This window comes from Vulpes lagopus, chromosome 5 (genome assembly GCF_018345385.1).
Source record: "Vulpes lagopus strain Blue_001 chromosome 5, ASM1834538v1, whole genome shotgun sequence".
Classification (NCBI taxonomy): Eukaryota; Metazoa; Chordata; class Mammalia; order Carnivora; family Canidae; genus Vulpes; species Vulpes lagopus.
In genome coordinates, this window is record NC_054828.1 from 38,997,035 (window position 1) to 39,013,592 (window position 16,558).

The 16,558-nt window shown below is 41.0% G+C and overlaps 1 pseudogene; it reads left to right on the plus strand.

The window, feature by feature from the left end:
- On the plus strand, positions 1-5,074 carry LOC121490496 (annotated as a pseudogene).
- Positions 5,075-16,558: the final 11,484 nt, after the last annotated feature.

A 16,558-nucleotide genomic window follows, 5' to 3' on the forward strand; every position in this document is an offset into this window, starting at 1 on the left:
GGGAGAAGCAGTCTCCATGCAGGGAGCCCAATGTGGGACTCGATCCCGGGACTCCAGAATTACACCCTGGGCCTAAGGCAGGTGCAAAACTGCTGAGCCACCCAGGGATTCCCTGTTTAGATTTTTAGGGGTACTTTGTGTTTGTTGACATTTGTTCATGGTTGCTCATTTGCTTTATTTTACAATTTTTTACATTATGAGATTATCTTCATACAGCTTTTTTCTCTGTGGATATCCCATGTGACCCAGAGCATTTTGTTTATTTGTTTGCTTGTACCAGATCCACAGAAATAGCACAGACTCAATACCAATCAATATTTATGTTCATTTCTCAGCTAATGTAAATTAGAATTTCTATTCTATGCAAGTTACAGGCCTGAGAATGTACCCCTTGGAGAATTTTAGTTTTTTTTTTTTTTTTTTTTTTGCAGTATTTTATTTCCAACTCCCTTAGGTCTGAGGCTTCAGCTTCTTCCCCTGAGTAGATATTAAAACCCAAGTCACTGGGGCACCTGGGTGACTAAGTTGGTTAACTGTTTGCCTGCAGCGGAAGTTATGATCCCAGGGTTCTGGATTTGAGGCCCCATGTCTGGGGGCCTCCCTGCTAAGTGGGGAGTTGACTTCTCCCTTTGCCCCTCCCCTGCTCATGCTTGCTTGCTTTCTCTTTCTCTTTCAAATAAATAAATAAAATATTTAAAACAAATAAAATTAATAACAACAACAACAACAAAAAACCCAAGTCACTTGCTGTTTTAAGATCCAATAACACTGCCCCCAAATTGATGCAGAGTTAACTCAACACTTACTACTCTGGCCTTCCTTTCCTCTTTGTTTCTGGTATCTGGAAGTTTTTCTTTTCTGTTTGTGAGCTCATCTCACAAGCAAGTTATCACTTGTTATGTTTAATGTATCATTTCTTTTCTTTTCTTTTCTTTTCTTTTTTTTAAGATTTTACTATTTATTTGACAGAGAGAGCAAGCCAGCACAAGCAGGGAGAGTGGCAGAGGGAGAGGGAGAAGCAGGCTCCTCAGTGAGCAGGGAGCCCGACATCGGGCTCCATCCGGGAGCCTAGAATCATGACATGAGCCAAAGGCAGATGTCCAACCAACTGAGCCACCCCGGCACCCCTTAATGGATCATTTCTATGTAAGGCTTTCTGCATTTGCTCAGGCTGCCATGCCACTGGAACTGGAGACCCTTAAAGAATGAACTCTAAAGTATTAGACGACATTTGGAGCAAAAGGGAGTAATTGTGGATGATAAAGAGTATTTTCAGAATCCTCATATCATATAGGTAGTCATTGGTGATGTCTATCCTTCAAGCTACATTTATTTAAGGATTAAAACATTATATTATTTAGGAAATACCTATTTGATATTTAAATGTAGAGTTTTTCAGCACAACTGAAGCTCTTTGTGTTTCTTCTTTTTGACAAGCTATGAATAATGTAGGAGGTCACAGCTTCCCTCTAATCAAATATAGTAAAGAGATGTATTTTTTAACAGTAGTTGAAAAAATTAACAATAGAAGCAGTGGAGAGATAATAACTAATGCACAAAGAAGTTATACACTCTTTCCACCTACCCCCAGTTTTTATATATATAAATAGAACAGGCCTTGCTCATAAGCAGAGAATGGAATTGTCTGCATGAAAAATTTGAATAGCCAGCAAGATACTCTTTCTATATCTGATGCTTGAAATGCTGCCCTTTGCAATCTGTTTCTTTGTACTAAACGATTAGAATCTCTTTTGAAATTTACAGACTCATAAGAGGGGTAATAAATCAAATCCCTAATTCTCCAGGGTGAATTACATATTCATTAATTCTAAACATTATTGAGTGCCCCCTGAGTGCCAAGTTTGAGATCATAAGGTGAATGACACAGTACTTGTCCTCAAGGAGTTCACTATCTAGTGGGTTGACAGTCAAGTAAACAGATAAATTAAAATGGCAACCAAATGTCAGCTGGGATCTCCCTACCTCTTAAAATCTCTAGATGAAACTAATTGAAACTGCCTTTCATAGACTGAAAAATTCAGTGCCTCACCCAGTAGTTCTGCCAGTTTTGGAGGACGAGAGCTTATATTTTTATGGTTAGTCCCAGCTCTAAACCTTTGCTTCTGGTAAACTAGTTCTGTCAAGTGATCATTTTACCCTAAGGCTTCAGTACTGCTTTAATCTAAACATGGAATCTAGCCTTTCCCCTTATTTTCCACAATTTCTATACAATAAACCATTCGTACAAGGCTATGTTTGTGTGGGGGTGGGAGGGAAGAGAGAGATTGGCAGAGAATAAATTTTAATAAGTTCAAAGAGACAAAGGGATTTATATGCTAGAAATAACAAACACTGTGCAGCACGGGGTCAGGATGGTGGAGCTGCAGCAGCTGTGGGTGCAGGAGGCAGTGGACTTCATGGTGAAGGTCTGGAAAGAGAGAACATCAGGAAGATGCAGGGCGTCACATTCCAGTGTAGTGCTGGCTGATGCAAAGACAGCCAGGTGTCCCTGCAGCAGGTGCACCAGTGCATCGAATGCTGCCATGTGCCACTGGCTCAAGCCCAAGCCCCCGTGACCAGTGAGTTGGAGATGTTCCAGGACCACTTGGCCCAGTGCACCATGCATTGCAATGACAAAGCCAAAGATTCAATAGATGTGGGAAGTAAAGAACTTCAAGTGAAGTGGCAGCTGGAGAGTTGTGTGACCAAGTGTGTGGATGACCACACACACTTCATCCCGACCATGACCAAGAGGATGAAGGTGTCTCTCTTGTCCATTGGGAAATAGAAGTCTTTGCAATTGGCCGTTGAGACTGACAGCAGGAATCTATTTAAAAAGAAACGGGAGTTTTGGTCTATTAAGTGACGTCAGGATGGCAGCAAGTTTGAGGCCTGTGTCACTTGCTTCTGGACACTGGTTCCTTTATGTTTCAACCCTAGAAAGTGAAATGGAAAAAACTGGCGCTAAAATTTAGGTCAGAGATGGCACAGGAGAGTTTTTGATAGCCTAAATTTCAAGGGCTTGTCCTGGCACTAGGGATCTCCCTTGTAGCAAGCCAGAGCCCTCCAAGGTACCAGATTCTTCTTAGTACACAAATACCAACAGGCTGGAATATTCCTCTAACTTGCCTGTGTTCCAGTGGTGTGAGCAGAGGTGTTTCTGTTTGTTGCTAACCTCCTGTTTACCAGAAGGATCACCAAATTGTTTTTCATAAGCTGTAAAAATCCACAAAGTCATTAATTTAGAAGGGAAAGAAGGTTTCTGGATCTTTGTTTTGCTTGGTTTTGTTTTATATACGAGTGCTTGAAGTTGATTTAAGATGTGGAGTTAGGAGAGGTAGTTTGGATAAGAACTTTGAACAGTTCTTGTGGATATCTTTCTGGCCATCAAGATGTGGGAATACATTTCTTGAAATACACATATCTTCGAGCTGGGACACCCTGCAAAAAACATGACAAGCAGTGTTACACTGGGTATGGGAAGCAGACCTTCCCTCTCGCTGGCTGTCATGATGAGCCCTGAGGCTATCTGCAGCAGAGGAACAGGACAGTCTCTTGCAGTGACGCTCTCCCTTGAAGGGAAAGGGAGTTTTGATTGCCTGGTATCCGGGAATGAACATTGAAGGAGGAATTGTTTCTTCTTAATTAAGAGAGTTATTAAGTACTGGCTTTGGAAAAACCTGGTTTTTATATAACAGAATGGAATGAAAGTCTAAACTCAGTATTGCTTATTTTGCCCCCTGAAATAACAGAGCCCTACTGAGACAAACCCTTGGCAACAGGAAGGTCAAAGAAGAAAAAGTAGGCAATTCAGGGGTGAGCAATGATTCCTTTAAAGCAAGAGGGGCAACTCCCTCATTACCAAATAGCACTTTTGCCTGGGGCCTTTCAGCAAGCAGTGTTCCTATCCCAGCTCTAGCACCTGTTTATTTTGATAAAGACCTTATTGTCTTTTTACCAACTTACTACTTGAAATATAATATAGCCTGTGTTTGATGTTTCAAGGCTGTGATATATTTTCCTAGTGGTTCAGTTTTTAAAAATAAGGTTTGGTTTTTCTTCCACAAAAAAAAAAAAAAAAAAGGAAAGAAGAAGAAATAACTTAATATTTAATATAAAAGTCTTTTCCTAAAAGATCTATTTTCTATGTGATTTTTATGCTGCCTAGTGGGTCAGTCAGACATTAAACAACTCATTCTATAGATATTTTAATTATACTTAATGTTAAATGCTTTAATGGGATACAGGGAACTCTGATTGTAGAATAGGGGGACCTGGCCTACACTAGGAGGCCTACAAAGATTTCCTAGAGGAGGTAGAAGTTGATAAATGAGGAGTTGGGGGAAAGGATGGTTAAGACCAAGTGATGGCAAAATGAAGGGATGATGGATGATATTGGGTCTTTGACAGATACGCAGTCCAGAATCCGTGACTGTGTTTTCAGGAGCAGCAGCTGCCTACAGTGAACACTATATCAAATAGAAGAGGTGGCATATGTTTTGGTGGCAGCAGCATCTTAACCAGATTGTTTCTATTATCTTCACTCTCTTGGTTCCAGGTCCTTAGCTAAAAATCTTTCTTAGCATTTCTTATCAGTTCTGTGAGTTACCTGATACTTGCCAATTAATTTATCTTCAATTTAAGTTAGCCAGATTTGGTTACTGATAGTAAAGATGACAGACATCAAGAACCCTTACTGATAACTGTTAGCAAATTAGTCTAAAGTGTGGTTTGGAGAACTCCCACCCTCAGAGTTTCTGACTTAGTAGATTGGAGTGGGGCCTGTGAATTTGCTTTCCTAACAAATTACCAGCTGCTCCTCCTGCTAATGATGATGATCAAGTGACCACACTTGATCTTCATCAAGTTGTTGTGATTTTCTAGTTTTCTCTTAACCAACTGCTAATTTGTGTTCCATTGTTTGAGTACCCCACAATTTGCTTATCCATTCATTTGTGGATGAACATTTTGTTTTTTTACAGTTTTTGGCTATTACCAATAAAACTGCTACGAATATAAATGTGTAGGTCTTTGTGTGGACTTTACTTCCTTTTCTCATGGGCAAATATGTGGAAGAAGACAACCTGGAACATATAGTAGGTTTATGTATAACTTTTAAGAAACTGCAAGCTATTTTCCAATGTGATTCTGCCATTTTACATTTTTACCAGCAGTGTACGAGACTTCTAGTTGTTTTACATCCTTGCCTTCTTGGTATGATCAGTTTTTTTTTTTTTTTGATCAGTTTTTTTAACTTTAGCCTTTCTAGTATTACTAGTGTAATAGTATCTCATTATGCTTCCAATTTGCATTTTCCTAATGACTAGTAATGGTGAACATCTTTTTTGAGTGTATACTCAAATAAATCTATACAAAGATGTATTCATGTATCTTTCTTGATGAGATACCTATTAACATCTTTCATCCAATATTTTGGAGTCTTATTTGTTTTCTTACTGAGTTTTGAGAGTTCTTTCTATATTCTGGGGATTAATTCTCTACCATAAATGTAACTTGCAAATATTTTATCCAGTCTGTGGCCTCTTATTTTTTACTCTCTTAATAGGCAGGAATCATTTTTACCAAAATCATCAAAAGCCTCATCAGTTTTCCTAATGACTTCTGTTAATTGCTTGATACTCAAATTCTTTTTTGAAACAATTCCTTTTAATTTTCTTTGCTCCTCTTGCTAACTAGTATGACTGCAGTCTCACTTGCCAACAGCCTTGTGTGTAATTGGAAGAATTCTTTAACATCACTTTCATCAACTTCATGAAATCTTGCACTTGTAGCAAAGTGTGCAGTTAAATTCTTTCAATTCATTTGGTTTGCACTTGATTGATATTTGGGGATATTACCACAATCTCAAAGTTCAAACCAAATAAGGATGTCAGCTGAGAGGCAACTGAATGAGATAGGGTAGGGAAAATAAGTACTGGTGTTTCATATGGAAAAAATTTGAGTTGGGACTCATTTTATAAATGATCAGTTCACTAGAGAACATTATGATGACTTTTTCTTCCATATGGCAGCACAGATTTGTGTAATAAATACTAAAAAAAAAAAAAAACAAGGCCTATGAGAAAAGACCCCCCTTTTTAATTTCCTCTTATATCTTGATCCCCTCCTTCACTCATTCTATTGTAGGTACTCCGACCTTTGTTTCTTGATCAAGCCCAGTTTTTTTCTCAATGCAAGAGCACCTACTTTTTCTTCTAAGTGGGCCAAGAATTTAGATTTACCCTAACTGCATTGGAAACCAGTAGACAAGTTTTTGTTTTTATTTTAAGATTTTATTTATTTATATGAGAGGGAGAGAGTACAAGCAGGGAAGGGGCAGAAGGAGAGGGAGAAGCAGACTCCCCATTGAGCAGGGAGCCCAACTCAGGGTTGATCCCAGGACTCCAGGATCATGACCTGAGCTGAGAGCAGACACTTAGCTGACTGAGCCAACCCAGACACCCCAACAGACAAGTTTTAATCAGGAAAATGACATCATTTGATTTGGACTTTCAGTGGATTTCTCTGAATGGAGAATGGATTATACAGGGATAAGAATGGAAGTAGAAAGACTAATTAGGGAGCTATTTCTGTAGTCCAGTGAGAGTTGATGATGACTTGTATCAAGGTAAAATAGTGAGAAGTATCAGATTTGAGATAATATGAAGGTAAAATTAGCAAAATTTGGTAATAGAATATGGTATTAGAGAATTATGGTATTAGAGAATATGGTATTAGCAAAACAGAATATGGTATCAGATGACTCCCAGATTTCTGCATTTGGTAATAACATGTGTGGTTGACTCATCACTGAAATGGGGAAAACAAGGTGGAACCAGGTTTGTGAGAGAGCAATCATGAGTTTTGTACTACCCATACTAAGTTTATTTTTTTATTTTTTTTAAATATTTTATTTATTTATTCATGAGAGACACACAGAGAGAGAGAGGCAGAGACACAGGCAGAGGGAGAAGCAGGCTCCATGCAAGGAGCCCGACGTGGGACTCGATCCCGGGTCTCCAGAATCACGCCCTGGGCTGAAGGCGGCGCTAAACCACCGAGCCACCCGGGCTGCCTCATACTAAGTTTATTTACAAGATCCTCAAGTGAAGATTCAAGAAGACTTTGGATATCAGTTTCTGAGTTAGTGGTAGGAATTAGACTGGAGATATAAATTTGGAAATTGTCAGCATATAGATGATATTTTATGTAATGTTGAGGGACCAAATAAGATCACCTAAAAGATAGAGGGGAGAGTAAAACCTTGAGGCTCCAAGTGAGACAGAGCCGGAGAAACCAATAAAGGAGTATGAGAAAAAGAAAACCAGGACCAAGTGGCAAATACCAGCTCTTGTGTTTGGATATTCACTAGGAGGTTCACTGGAAACAGCATATAGTCGTACTCACGGCTAAGATTTATCACAGTGCTACAGTAAATACATTGTGCCGGATCATGAGGGAAAAAGACACAGATGGAATCTGGAAAAATCCATGAGCAACCTTCCTCAATGCCGTCTTCTCCTGTAAGAGATCATATAGAACACACTCTTCCCCTGTCAGTGAAAATGCAATAATACCTGTGTGATGTTTCTGTGCAAGGAAGCCCATTAGAGACTCAGTGCCCAAGATATTTATCTGGGTCTGATCATGTAGGCACCCTTTGTCTAGGCACAGTGAGCCATCATTATCAGTTAGGGAAAAAAGGAGCACTACTGAAAATCAAGTTTTCAAATGCTAGCCAAGGGTCAACCTTGCAAGCACCTTCAAAGGATAGCAGTCTGAGGCCTGCTATGTTAACTCTCTTCTGCACAGAATGGCATCACAGATGCTAAAGGGGGAGGATGTTTTCAAGGAGAAAGATGCAGCTGAAGAATCAAGTAAGGTAAGTAACAACGTGGCCACTGGGTTTGGCAGTATAAAAGTAATTCAGGGATCCCTGGGTGGCGCAGCGGTTTGGCGCCTGCCTTTGGCCCAGGGCGCGATCCTGGAGACCCGGGATCGAATCCCACATCGGGCTCCCGGTGCATGGAGCCTGCTTCTTCCTCCGCCTGTGTCTCTGCCTCTCTCTCTCTCTCTGTGACTATCATAAATAAATAAAAAAATTAAAAAAAAATAAATAAAAGTAATTCATTGGCCCTGATGCAGACGATGTCAGAGGCATGGTAAGACAGAGAAGCTAGATTGGAGAGGATTCAAGAGTGACCTGGTGAGGGAATAGAGACAGCATGTAGAGGTAGGATAGTTCAAGAAGTTTTCTGTGAGAGGAAGCAAAAGAAGGAAAGGTAGTTTAAAGATGACAGAGGCCAAGAAGAGGCTTTTTATGGATGACAGATACTAGCACATGTTTGTTTTAGGATCAGAATTATTCATTAGAAAGCGAGGGATGATAGAGAGTGAGGGATTGGATCGACAACAGGAATGAAATGATGGGAGGAGAGATATTGAAATAGAAGGGATGAAGGAGAAGACCTAGAGAATTGGGAATCCAAAAATGAGCAACTTTTTTTTGACAAGTATACATGCTTGCACTTTGTTTAAAATCACGTCTGTGACCGAGAACCAGCTTGGAATTGACAGTTGGGACAGAGTCACGTGGCCCATGGCTCACCAGGACCTCCATTCTGGCAGTCTACCCTGCGCTGACATAAGCCAGGAGGCCCCCATAAAAATGAGAGACTCAGTTCACTTACCGGATTTTAGAGACCTTGTAAGATGATTTCCCAAGCAGTCACTTCTCCTGGAAAGTCAGACACTGATGGGTGGATCAGGGTGGGCTCTAAGCACTCATCTTCTTTTGTTTCAGTATCAGCTTGTTCCAAACCCTCTCCAGGGCCATTTTTTCCAAGAAGAAGGTGATGGGAAAATTACTCATCTACCAATCCCTGTTATAATACAGGTGCTTCTGAAAATTTTTACTTAAAAGTTCCTTATAAAAGTCAGCCATTTCTTCTGGAGCTAATGTTACTTTTTGACCCGATCTGACTCTCAGTTCCAGGCCTTTAACTTTTAGTTTTGAGTGAATAAATTCTTCCTTTTCCTTATGAAATGTCAAATTCTGGTTTTCCCAGACTGTTGGTTGCATTCTTGTGTTTCTTGTCTTAATTCTCTTAGCTTTTGTTACAATGGTGAGCCATTTTCGGGGATGTAAAAGTGAGCAGGTCAAAGTTTGAATTTTTCCTGGAGGGGGATCCTATCCAATCACAGCTAGATTTTCTTGGAGGGCAAGAATCCTGAGACCTGGCTGAGGTGGTAGAGTTGCCAGTGACAGAGCGCCAGGTTGAGCGTGAGCACCTCATTCAGCTCCTCATTCAGCTGCAGCGCTGGCAAGAAACCCGGGGTGAGCTGCCGTGCTGTTCCCTGCCCAGGCTGCATGGTGCCAAGGCCATCCTGGAGGCAGAGCCAGGCCCCGGCCGACCTTACAACCTTCACCATACATCCGCGTGCCCCCAGATGCCCCCCTCCCTGGTTCCAAAGGCAAGCCCAAGCCACCCAGAGCCAGAAGGAGAAGGAGCAAAGGCAAGTGGGCAGTTGGATAAGCTCCCAACCCCAAGTCAAGCCAAGGGGGCAGCCGCCACAGGAGATGCGTGTCCCCCACAGGATGTGCGTGTCCCCCACAGGATGTGCCCCCCAGGGATGCAGCCCACCAAGATCCAGCCTTTCAGGACTCAGCCTCCCAGGATCCAGCCCATCACCACTCCCAGGATGCAGTTCACCACTGCTCCCAGGACAGTCTGACCTCCCAGGAGAGTGAGGACACCTACTTGTAACCCCGGCAGCTCAGGCCTGTGGGTGAGGCTCCACACACCCCCGGGGCTCACAGACTGACAGCCGAGGGCTTGCCCATGCTGCCGGCCCTGCATGGCAGAGAGTCTGGCCGGCCCAGCATAGACTCTGCCTGAGCTTTTTTACTTATTTTATCCCGAGTGGAGCTTGGGCCAGCCCGCTGGGGCCAGTGGAGGAGAGGGCCAGTGGGCAGGGCCTCACTCAGCCCCTCTTCCTGGGGATGCTCCCTAGGGCTAGGGTGCTGTTTGGGGGGGGGGGGGCAGAAGGGGAGGTTCTTTATGTAAAATAGAAACATGGTTTTGTACAGAAATTTAAAAAAAAAAAAAAAGTGGGACTTACGGGGCTGGAGGCTGGCGTCCCTGTGCCTCATGTTGGGAGAGCGTTCGCCAGAACAGAACTTCCAGCCTGGAGGGTGGCGGATTTCCCCAGCCTGAGCCCTCACACCATTACTGGTGTCTCTATCCCAACACATTTTTTGGGTGGCGAGTGCTTTCTTGCGTGCACTTGCCATCTTGAACAGGAGCTATTTAATTTATACTGAATACACATTTTGTACATTTTTTTTCTTTATCCAGAAGCTTCTAGTTTTATATTCTTTTCATGTCTATGCCAGTGCTACCTACCCTTCTAGTTTATTCTTCCTTTTTGACCCTTGGTATTTTCATGTACCTTCCCTACAACTTGGTATGGCTCTATTTTGTCTATTTTCAAATTTTGTTTTGAAATAAAACCTAAAAGTCTAAAAACAACAACAACAAAAACAAAACAAAACAAAAAAAACAGGCCTGCGTTCTGTGTGGCGCTCTGGAGCAAGCTGACAACCAAGCCAGCGAAGGCACAGCAAAGTGGAGGGAGAAGGGCCCTCCGTGGCCCACATCCCCCCAAAATGAGCAACTTCTGATGGCTTTTATTTCCTCAGAGAAGTATGAGGCAATGTCCTCAGTTGAGAGTAGAGTGTTGTGGAAAAGATGTGAAAGATGTGAGGAAAAAGTAGAAAGTTGGGAATTTCTACAGTAAGGAAGAAAATAATTTGGGAAAGATATAAAATGGGAAGCTGGCAGGAGAGAGGTCATGGTAGAGGTTTAGGAGGACTGTATAGTTACTTAAAATGCTTTATTAATGAGAGGCAATAATTTGAATTTATATCATTAAGATGTTTCAACCTCTACTAAGATCTGCTTCAAAAGGAAACTATTGTATTGGATAGCAGTTAAAAATAGGAAGGAAATGATCGGGCTGTCAACCAAACAGTGCTTTAGTAGCTCAGAACTACTTTAGTGTAACCATTTCATTCCCAAATTACCACTGAAGAGTTGAAACTGAATGACCAACTAATCTCCTCAGCCTAACCACACATACAAAATATACCTCTATCACTATATTATAACTTCCCCCATCAAACAAAACAGGAAGAGTGGTTAAGTTTAGCTGATTGTGTGAGATGGTCTATTATATAGTTTCCATTACATTCTGCTTATCAGGTTTTACTGTATTATGTGGCAGTTATGTATATATATATATATGCATCATATATAGGATATATATATGTATATTTCAATCCTGCCATAGCAGGAATATCTTTCCATTTCACAGATAGGTCTCATGAACAGAAACATTAAGTATATTCAAAAGAACCTCCAAGAATCTTTTCTATCTGATGGATATTTTTAGTGCCTGTACTGACGCTCATATTTGTTTGAACCCCAGCTGTAGCACTTGTCTCAGAGAACTGCCCTGCTCTTTCCATTTATTCCCTTTAAAATGAATTGGCTCCTTCAAATAATGTTCAAATAGCTACATTAGTCTCTTATTTAATCTCAGGTTAAATCAGAGAAAAGATTTCAGTACACAGAAAATTTATTCAAACCTGTAGTCTGACCTTGGTGTTTTTCTCAATACATAAATCACCGTTATCAACATTTCTTAATTTTCTAGTGTATGAAATAATTAAACTTAAATATGTCTTTCCTAGACACAATGCATTGCCATTATCAACTTAATTTTTACTTGAATGAATTTTATAATGTGTAACTTTTCATGTATTTCCAAAGTATTTTTATATCGTTTGGGGAGTAGATCTAACACCTACAAGAGATAAAGGTGGAGGAAGGTGGATTGAGTAGGGAGAAACTGCAGACCTAGATGCTGATCTCAAGCCTGTGAAAAAAGTGGCTGGGAAACGGGACTGGATGGTGGGAGCCTCAGCCTTTGATGTACAGCCAACCTATGGGGAGTTCCAGAGCCAAGATCACCTGTAGAGAAGGCCTGCCTTCCATGGGCATGGCTGGGCCCTGGTAGTGCTGTGATTATCAGTCATTGGTGGAGGCTGCACAGGAAGGTGATGACTTCAGCTAGAGTACTGCTATAGTACGTCCTAGAGGTGCTGCAGCTGGAGGTTCTTAGCTGACTGCATTCTAACAGATGAGGGGAGATCCAAGCAATACATATTCATGCCTCCTACATCAGTTGTGCCCCTTTTGTTAAGATTGGCTCGCAAATAGTTCAGTTGTTCACAAGTTCAAATCATGGATTATTGCACAGTATCCTAACTTTTCTCCTTTTGGCCAATCCCTCATCTCTTCATGAAATACTCTTTGAGATTTATCTCTGAAAAGAGCATTTTTCTTCTATCAGTCCTTGGCTGAAAAATATTCAGTGTCTCCGTTATTCACTAAATAAAGCCGGACTCTAACCTGGTGCTCAGGGCTAAGGCAGGACTAGCCCCAACTGAGCATTCTGTTTTTCTCTAACTTTGTATTTTTGCTGGTCAGTCCATGTGGGGTCTCCTTGTGATCTCTCCAACATTCCATTTATATTTACATGTTTCTTGTTGCTTACATAATAGCTTCTATTCCTTTCGACACACATTCTTCCTTCTCTACTTACAGAAAAGCCAGGCCCATCTTTCAAGATCCAGTTTGCCTTCCCTTTCTAATAGAAATCAGTATCTGAACCTTCCTCAGAAATAGTTCCGTATGTCTCCCACTTACTCATGTTCTTCCTTATATTATTACTCAAATTTAATCTTATTTTATTTTATGTAGGCTCCCAATGTGGTGTTTGACCTCCTGACCCTGCCATTAAGAGTCAGTCACATGCTCTACTGACTGAGCCAGCCAGGAGCCCTTTATTACTCAAGCTTTAATGTGAACATGTCTCTTTCCCAACTATCTTGTCATATCCTTTGGGATAAGAGGAACATAACATTGTGTTTTACTCCACAAGTACTCCATGACTGAACGAAGAGAGAGATGCATGAGAATAGGCAATGTATGAAGCCACTACAGAAATGCAAAAAATGGAGGAGAGACCAAACTTTAGGGTAGGGTGGTATAGGAAAATACATTCGGAAGTGAAAAAATACTCCATCTGACTGTTTTGTGGGAATGGATGACTTTCTTCACTTTCTGTTTCTTAGTTTTACAGACCAGAGCAGAATTCTTTACCCAAGATACAGAGATGTTTAGGTTAATTATGAATGGGCTTGGGAGAGTGTTGTGGTCAAAATCTCTGAAATTTATGGAAATTTTGTATATATGTATATGTGATTTTTCTGAGAATAAGATCCATAACATCTGACTTTCAAAGGAGTCTCTGATTATAAAGAGACTTAAAACCATTTGACTGGAGTTTGGGGCATTGGTAGAGAGGTTGGTAGAGAGATTGGTAGAGAGGTTGAGCAGAGTTGAATGTGTGATTTGGAAAGTAGGAGATCATTGTAACCTTAAAGAAAATAGTTTCTGAAGAATGAAGAAAACAGAAGTCAGATCCCCAGGAATTAAGGAGTGAGTGGGTGGTGAGGAAATGGAAGTAGCAAATATAGATTTTTACTTCGAGAAATGTATCAGTGAATGAGAGGAAGATATATGACAATTTAAGAAATAGTAGGATCGGGCAGCCCGGGTGGCTCAGCGGTTTAGTGCTGCCTTCAGCCCAGGGCGTGATCCTGGAGACCCGGGATCGAGTCCCACATCAGGCTCCCTGCATGGGGTCTGCTTCTCCCTTTGCCTGTGTCTCTGCCTCTGTCTCTCCTTTTGTCTCTCATGAATAAATTAAAAAAATCTTAAAAAAAAAAAAGAAATAGTAGGATCGGGAAGGGTTTTTTTCTTGGCTAGGAGATACTTGAGCATATTTACAAGGAAGAAGTGAAAAAGGATAATAGTGGAAGTAGATGGGGAAGTGTCTGGGTAGTCTGGGTTTATGCTGTAGCAGTACCACCAAGAGAATAGTGACCTAAGAAATAAAAAATTATTTCTTAATAATGCAGACTCTACTGTAGATGGCTACCCTCTGTGCTGAGACCCGCTGAGGCTGGCTGCTTCAGTTCTTGGGCTATATGCTCATGACCAGAGGGGAAGAGAGAGATGAAGGAGTGATGCAGAAGGGCCTCCCTCCCACCACTGTGAAGTGACACCTGTTTCTTCCATTCATGTTTCACTAGGCAGAACTAGTCCCCTGGTCATGCTTAATTCAGGAAGGGGGGCAGAAGGGAGGGACAGAGAATATAGAAAAAATATGAAAAGAGATTTGGTGAGCATGTAATTATCTTTGCTACATAAAAGGATCAAGAAAAAAGCAAAAAGCATTTTGGGAAGTTAAAAGTGGTATAGTTTTTAAATATTCCCGTATCTTCCTACAAAAACAGAGCAAGTTGATTAGTACCTGGGTGCCTAGAGGCACCTGGGTGGCTCAGTCAGTTAAATGTCTGACTCTTGATTTTGGCTCAGGTTGTGATCTCAGGATCATGAGATTCAGCCCATATGGGGCTCCATGTTGGGTGTGGAGCCTACTTAGGGTTCTCTCTCCCTCTCCCTCGGCTCTAATGCTCACTCTCTCTAAAAAATGAAACAAGCTTAATCTAAACCCCACAAACAACATTAATAACAAGTTTAGGTAGCAAGGTATGAATTTCCAAATATATGCAGGTAGGCACACATCATGAGAACAATAAGATTCACATGTGATAGGAGGTCAAGAAAGCCAAAATAAAACACAACACCAGATTACAAAAAGATGCCCCAAAAAGGAGTCTCATTTGGTGTACAAAGCTTAAAGAGTTCATATAAGGTAGTAGTCAAAATAGAGGAGAAGCTTTGTGGCCTCAATTTTTCAGTTAAACATTAGAAACTTTCGGAAGATCAGATGGTGCTACAATGGTCTAGGCCCTATGCAATGGTGCTAGAATGGTCTAAGGTGTATGTACTTTCACAACCAACCTGACTCCCCACCAGGACTAAGCCCTACATGAGAGAGAAGCCTGCTTCTCTCTCTGCCTGTGTCTCTGCCTCTCTCTCTTGTCTGCTAGGACAAGACAGAAAAGGGGCCATGTTACAACTACCACAAATAGTATATTAATTATAAAAACTCAAAATCTGAAAATTCATTCCCGTCTTTTCTATACCAGTTATATTCAGTAGTATTGAATGATCTCACATGTAAGAGGGCTTGCAATTAGATTACAGAGTAACATCAAGATACTTCAACAATAAAATGCAGTCGACATAGACCCTTCAAATATGACCACAAACTCTCTCCCATTATCAAATTCCCAAGGAAAATTTTAGTCTCAAGATTAAAACTCCTTAAAGAGTCTAGGGAAACTAATGACTAAACTTAAATTCTCTTGCCTTTGAAATTTAAACTTCAAAGAAATATAATGTCCAGAATTCATCCTTTCCACTTCATATATCACTCAATATTTTAAACATTTTATTTATTTATTCATGAGAGACACAGAGAGCAAGAGAGAGGCAGAGACATAGGCAGAGGGCGAGGGAGAGGGAGAGGCAGGCTCCATGCAGGGAGCCTGATGTGGGACTCATCCTGGGACTCCAGGATCTCGCTCTGGGCAAGGCAGACGCTCAACTGCTGAGCCACCCAGGTGACCCTCACTCAATCTTAATTAGAAGAGTTTTTCAAGGCTTAAATCAGGTTGGAATTTTTTTGTAAACAGTTGTAGCTTGGACAAAATTGTATTTTTTTTTAAAGATTTTATTTATTCATGAGAAACAGAGAGAGAGAGGCAGAGACAGGCAGAGGGAGAAGCAGGCACCATGCAGGGAGCCGGATGTAGGACTCAATCCCAGGATCACACTCTGAGCTGAAGGCAGATGCTCAACCACTGAGCCACCCAGGTGCCCCACAAAAATTGTATTACTTTAATATCAAGGCTCTCACTGAGTTTCTGGAGAATCAAAAAAGTCAATGAGACCCACAAAATTATTGCAGCTCTGTCCCACACCCATCAAATTTAGAAAAAACTATTCCCAGTCTCTGGTGTTGTCATTCCAAGCAAAATTGTGTTCCCAAAAGCCCATTAACTGGTGTTGTCAAATACCAGGTCAATTTCTCTGGAGTCAGTCAGGGAGATTCTGAGTTTTAGCTTTACCAAGATAGTTGGTCTGACACAAGGCTCAGGAATCCATGTCCTGTGAACATAATTAAATTTGGTACTTTGAATTTTCCATTTCTAGAAGGATAATTTGCTATTCATATTAATTTCTCTCTCATACTGGCATTTGAGATATTGTTTTTTTGGAAGCTTAGGAATTTGTAGAGTTTAAAATCTGTATCAGTAATGGTAGGGTAAGTTACGCTGCAGTAACAAAGAGCTTCAGAATTTTGGTGGCTGGAGACAACGGCAGTTTATTTTTCACTCATACTATACATCCATTGTGGGTTGGCAGGGAGTTCTGTTCACACTGTATTCACTTAAGGAACTAGGATGACACAATCTCCACAAATTCTTCCATGTTTCTCGCAGCAGGGACAAGGG